Source organism: Saccostrea cucullata, unplaced genomic scaffold, assembly GCF_032062105.1.
Source record: "Saccostrea cucullata isolate Sc308-1 unplaced genomic scaffold, CSIRO_AGI_Scuc_v1 ctg21213, whole genome shotgun sequence".
Lineage (NCBI taxonomy): Eukaryota > Metazoa > Mollusca > Bivalvia > Ostreida > Ostreidae > Saccostrea > Saccostrea cuccullata.
In genome coordinates, this window is record NW_026936325.1 from 1 (window position 1) to 7,105 (window position 7,105).

Sequence of the window (7,105 nt, forward strand, 5' to 3'; positions counted from 1 at the left end):
ATCAAACAGCGCACTCCTCTCTCCTTTAATTGTGCTCACCTTCGACACATCTCAAGTTCCTGTTTCTCCTGGAAGGACTTTTACCAAAAGGCTAGCTTTAATTTTTAGGGATTATTGTGAATTTTTGTAAAAAAAAAATGTACAGTTTTATTGGGATCGAATCTAAAATTAAAATGTAGATTGGAAAGATAGGATATATAAGTGCTTAACTTTTTGTATTTGTCTTAAGGCTTTATTTCAAGAATACACCCCCAAGATTAATAAAAGTATATTTAAAAAATATATGCACCTCTTCAAAATATGAATATTAAATTGCATGCTTAAATAAAAATATTTGAGAGATCAGAAAATTCGATATACTCAGTTGAACCGTACACGTCACTAAAAGTTGCCTTGGATTGAAGACTCATTAAAGCTATATAATAATTAAATTTTCTCAATTGCTCTAATTCATTTATGATTATATAATTAGTCAAGCAGCAAAACTTTAAATCTGCATTGAATATTTTGTTCAAAGAAAGACAACTTCCAATTTGCATGCATTAAATGAGTTATTGTGTGTTGACGATAGTTATCTTACTTTATTTCCACTCCACTCTTTTAATGTGCTCACTGCATTTTAGAGACACATACAACAAAACATATTGTCTTATCTTTCACAAGGAAGCGGAACACCTGTATTGTTGTTGGTTCATATGCATAAAAATTCATAAGTCCTTAAGTATATACTTAAGTACTGTTTATCTGCTTAGCAGATTGGAATTTTACTTAGCAAATTGCTTAGCATGTTGCATAAAACTTCTCAACTCTTAAGTATATGCTCAGCATATGCTTAAAGTTAAGCATGGTCTATACCTGTCTTAAGTTTTTAAGCATATTGCTCAAGATATTTCTAAGAGCTAATTACACAGAACAATGAAAGGAACTTTACAAAAATTAAATACAAAACAATGATCAATGAAAGAAATCACAATTTGCATGCATCGACTTTATTATGTGGCTTTATAGACTTTTCTAGACGCTCGCAATTTCATATTAAAAGGGTTTAAAATATGAAGTCAATTGATTGTTGTGTAGTTTTGACAGCAGCTGTGACAATGCAGTCACCCTTTTTGAGATCACCAGTGTACTTCAAGTTATGTTAAATCATTCTTACATTATGAGAAGAATTCGATTTACATGTATCGCATATTTACATGTATTCCATATTTACATGTATCTCGTATTACACACGTAATTTTCATTCAATTGACATCTCAAGAGAAGAGAGAGAGAGAGAGAGAGAAATGACTGTGTATTTAGAAAAGTGCCACACATATTATATACAAACATTCGTAAGGAAACCTAAATTCATTTTGGAAAAAGTGTATACCATATATGCCTTCTGATAAAAAAAAACGATTTAATTAAAAAATTAATTTGATTCACTCTTCCTCTAAAGTATGCAATATTTTTCTACATCCTTCAGTTTCTCTCTCTCTCTCTCTCTTTCTCTCTTTCTCTCTCTCTTAGAAGATGATAATTAAACATGTCATCAATATAAATCAAAATATTTTTATCTATTAAAGTGGTCAAAATATTAAAACAAATAGTTATAAGAGGAAAGTGAATAATTTTAAAAATAAATATGAACAACATTTTTTATAATATTGTTTCTTTGCTTGTTTATCACATGATTACATTCAAGTGAAAGTGGAAGTGGCTTTATTGAGATGACAACATTGTACTAAAGCAGATTGCGATATGCTTAGCTAAGAATTGCTAAGCATATTGCTTAGAATTTTTATGCAACAGAAATTAAGCATGTTACTCAGCTAAGAATATGCTTAAAGAATTTAAGCATATACCTAAGAAAATTCTTAGAAATTAGAAAATTCAGAAACTCATGCATCTTTTTGATGTCAACTTCAGAGTACTTGTGTGCAATCAGAATATATAAGTCGAATGATAACTGATGTTTTTTTATATAAATAGTTTGGTATTGTTTGCACTCTGAATTGTCTACGGATATTTCTTTTACCTTATCATAACAACGAGCACAGAACGCTTGTGATCGGTCGGTAGGGGATGCTGACCTCTCCGTGGTACCTGATTTCAAATTTGATGTTTTAAGAGTTTCGCGTTTGCTCTGCTACAAAAACATTCTTTTGAACTTGATAACTGTTTGTTTTCTCCAAATTTCATAAATGATTACTGATTATATCTATTATTAAAAAAAGATCACGAAGAAATTTGAAATCATTTATTCAGAATTAATCTTTTTGAACACTTTGAAGACTCTGTAGAACAACCTAGAAATATAAAATAAGAAATATAAGAATAAGATGATATTAATATCTGAGAACAATATTCAATTTTATATCAGTTTAACTCTTTCACTCACCTTTATTTGTTTGTTATCAATGCTCTCAATTTCCCTAGCCGTACATCATTCTCCCCATGCCATTATTGTTCCAGCCATTGTTATTCCAACCATTGTTATTCCAACCGTTGTTATTCCAACCATTCCAACCATTGTTATTCCAACCGTTGTTGTTCCAACCATTATTAAACCCATTGTTGTTCCAACCATTATTATTAAACCCATTGTTGTTGAAACCATTTCTATTCATACCTTAACATAAATACCAGCAATAGATAAAATTCTTAACTCATACCGTTTTCTTCTAAGATATTTTACACTATGTTAAACACCCTGTAATAAAGGTTTCTAAAAAGAAATAAAACCAAACGTCAAGTAAATAACATTTGGTAATTTTTGTAACAGAAATTGGAAATTTGTTTTCTATCATTATTTATTAAAAAATCAAAGTTTTATGCTTTGAAAAATCTCCATAAAAAGTATTCTTTTTTCGAATACAGGAAAATAAATATGACTTTTTTGTCTAAAACAAAAAACCTGTCTAAAGCAATAGGAAAGATTTGTATAACCGTTGCCTCAACAATGTTAAGGATTACAAGTGAAAACTGTTGATTAATTGATAAAAAGAATTGAATTCATTGCAATTAAGCTAAAAACGTGTATATTGAGATTTAATAGGAAGAACAAAGAGTATTTACCATTGAAGAGAGCAAGTGACACTCCAAACAAGAGTACTAGGATAGCCAGAGTCCTCGTCATGGTGGATTGTTGGAGGAAGCTGAAACTGGAAAGAGATGTAGGCTTTCGGTACTTTGAAGGTTGGATGTGAAAGCAAAAGAGTATACAGGGTTTATATAGGCTCAGATTTTATCACGGATAGTGTTAAACACAACTAAACATGAAAACAAACAAATGTTACATGAATAGTGACAAGAACATTGCCTGAAAGTCAGGGTGTGACTCAGCAATGCTCAACATCAAAGATAATCTTAATATTTGTTTCTTTAATTCAAAATTGATAGACAATGTCTCAATTCAGAAACATTCAAGAGTACTTTCCTTTTTTCATTCTAGGTATAATTATAAGATTTTAGAAATAATACTTCTTCATCTTATCATTGATTCGACTGACATTGCTTTTTAGGTAGATAGCAGGTTTGTTGAAGTCGCTATGGGATTTAACGTATAAAGCTTACCACTTTTACATTATCAAACTACAAACAAGCAAAAAATATCTTCATAAGTATGCAGAATAAATGAAATATACATTGAAGCCTGTTTTGTCCATAAAAGTTTTCATTGATATGTAATTAAAAAATAAAGGATGAATTCATAAATAGATTAAGAGTGTTTTTATGTGTTGAAATATGCAAGGCTAAAATTAATTCTATTTTCCAGAGTAAAATGTAATAATTCATCATTTTTACATATATTAATTCCTAACATGCGTCATTTTAAAAAGAAAATTGCGTCACAATCGACAAACTGTCAAAGACTTTTTGCAATGCAATAACATGCCATTGTAATTTAACTGCGTTAAATGTGTACATGTAAATTGTCATTGATGTACTTTATGTATATGTATTATTATTACTAATTATGTCTTTCAAAAGCTCTACAGACCTTATTTGATTTTAAATCTGACTTTAAATAAAATTTTCTGATTTTCATAAAGGGGACATTTGTGCCTTACAAAAGAAATAAAAAGCGTTTTTAAAAACAAAAAATCGGTACGAAGATGGCAAGTTAGCGGTGTATATATATAAAATGTATGATCGTGCAGACATACGTACGTAGTACATCTACTAATTATTTTCTAAAAATAAATAAATAAACCACCGTGTTGCTACAATCATTCTTTGGTGGTCGACCATACATGTAGTTAAATGTCAACATAATAAAGAGAAAATAAGGATGAGGTGAGGAAAATTGCAAATAGCAACAAAAAAGGGGATGATTTTGTTCAATAACTTTGAAGATAAATTAAAAATTAAATATAAATTAAAATAAGAAGGGGGATTAGGTAGGACAAAACACCTGTGGATTTTATTTAACCCATTTCTTAAAAAGTATTGGAGAAAAAAAAAGAATAATATTACTATATTGTCAACAATGAATGATCCCTGGAAGAAAAATAATAAGCTTTGGCATCTTTGCGTCATATTTTGTGAAAAATCAGAGAATTCTATATATTGGTCACTTGGGAGCTTACATTTTGGAATGCGTTTACGCTATCTACGAGGGCCGTTCAAAAATTACGCGGACTGTGCTATTATTTACTCTTACAGACGTCATAGAGTTATGAAATTTCACAGAAATATGTATCTCAAAGATTCCAATAAATTTTGGGCAAAATTCCTGTATTTTAAAAACATTCTACGAAAATTATCGGTATGTTGATATCGCTGATGGAGAGGTACGGAGCACGACAAAAAATCTGAAGCAAAAGCATGCGGAATTCAAAATTTAACTCATTTATTTTCTATAATTCGCAATATTTTTCGACAATTTTCTCAAATGTGTCTTTAAATCGTTCTATTATTGTGTATTTGGATTTCTGGCGTGATATTTGAAGTACTAACAGAAATAAAATGATTTTCCTCTGATGCGATTCCCGTGAAAACGACTGTGAAAATGACGTCTCGTGTAATGACGGCGCACCACACTTTAGTTAAATTATGTGTAATGCTCGAGATATCACCAACATAGATCCAAAATATGAATATTAAAACATGTAGTAAACTAGGGTATTCGTGACATTCGTCCACAAATAGCAAATAAGAATTTTAGACCATTAGACCTCTGAAATATGGCTATACGGGAGGACGGGAAGAAGATTTATCGATGAAAACTTGATCCGGACTGTAAAGAACGTGATTGAGAGTCACCAATATCACACTATATTTCATAAATACCTGAAGTTTTTTGGTTTTAAAACAAAAAAAGAATATTCTTTACTTGTTTAATAGATTTAAAGCTTGACAAGAAATGGTGTTTGGATGTTGAGTAGATAAGATAACTCAAACTGTACAGATACTCTTGGGAAAATGTTGAGAAAATGAAAGCTCAATCACATATTTTTTTATGATGTCTGTGACGTCGAATATATTGCTGCTCCGTGACTTATTGATATGTCCTGAAGAATCACTAAAAATTGATACCAATTTACAACATTTTGATATGAAATTTTGTAGACCATATAAGTAAAGATTTTTTTATATTATGTGCGACATTTTGCCCGATTATGTCGTCAAATATTTTTTCTGTGCAGCAAGTCCGCGTAATTTTTGAACGGCCCTCGTAAGTGTAATAAACAAGCAAGTAACAGTCTGTTATAAAATGCAGTGTAACTTTTGTTCCATGTATAGTAGAGAGCTGATAGTTGGACACATACATCAGGAGTCTCCATTCTTTATGTACTACAAAGGTCAAGGTCATATCAAGAGATCAAAGGTCAAATATTGTGACGTCATCTACTGAATCTTTAAGTTTTTTTGCTATTGAAATTTTTTTAATAGCCAAAATATCTGAAACCACTGATTCAATTTTCTTTATTTTTACAGATTTTATTTTAGGACCCATCTGAATTATTCTGTTGATTTTTTGTAAAAATTGAATTATACATTTGCTCTTAAGAAACTTTAAACTGTCGGATATTTACATGTGAATTTACAATTCCTACGCTATGTATGTTCTATTTTTACTTAATATTTTACTCAGATTTTCCAGTTTCAATATGATTTACTGATTTAAAGTAACAAAAAGGTTATCTTTATTAAAAGTATTGCACAAATTTGCAATAGATCAATTGATGATTCTAAAATAAGACTCATTCTCAAGTCAAATGTCTGATTTCACAATCTTCTTACAGGGGTCTGACAGACCTTATTTCAGACTATGTGGGCAAAAAATGTGTGGTTGAATTTCTTTCATATCATATACAAAGAGAGATTTTGCATCCTAGAACAAAATTGTAAAGTTTCAGAAAAATTGAATTTGAGGAACAATTTTGCATATCTATTGTGTCATTCCTTAAATACAATATTTGGAAAGTGTATATGTGTATTAAAATTTAATTTTGAAATAAACATAAGGGTGGGGGAGGTTTGAAATAATTTAGTTTTGCTACATTGTTTTTATTTAGCTTGAAATATTGTAAATAATTGCTGTTTACACCCACTAAAATTAAATTTTAGATAATGTTTTAAAATTAGCAATAATACTGTACAAAGTTAAAAGCCTACAGGAATACTAACCTAGGCATTAAATATAATAATTGGCAAAAGATAAGTACATATATTTTTGAATATCAACAGATTATATGCATTTGTGTGTGCATATATGTGAACAAAAATCAAAATTTAATAAAGAAAATGACCAGAAAGGAGTTAAGGCAAATTGAATTTAGAAATTTTGGTTTGTGCTATAGCATAATTATAATTTAAAAAGATGTCAAAAGGTCAAAAGATGTCGGTTAAAATGTCATTAATTTTGAAAGGGAACTCTCATCAGGTGCTAGTCCCAAACTCCAAGAGGTTTGTTTCGGTAATGAATTGGCCATTCATTCTAGCACGACAAACCTGTCCTCGCCATTTCCGGTAGATATGTATTTGTTCGTGTAATATATAAGTTAAGTAACATATCTAACATTAATTTTATAGTCTTAGCTAAGGAACTTACCTTAATTCTTCTGTAATCTTCTCTGTTGATTTTCATCATGGCGATTTGACAGCGTCTTCTCTG

General features: G+C 30.0%; 1 long non-coding RNA gene across 1 annotated transcript; it reads right to left on the minus strand.

Moving 5' to 3' along the window:
* Positions 1-2,231: 2,231 nt before the first annotated feature.
* LOC134245359 (uncharacterized) lies at positions 2,232-7,096 on the minus strand. The gene is made up of 4 exons (XR_009987406.1): positions 7,039-7,096; positions 3,061-3,163; positions 2,384-2,614; positions 2,232-2,291 (listed from the first exon to the last, which is right to left on the minus strand). It is a non-coding gene; the product is annotated as an uncharacterized LOC134245359 (long non-coding RNA).
* Positions 7,097-7,105: the final 9 nt, after the last annotated feature.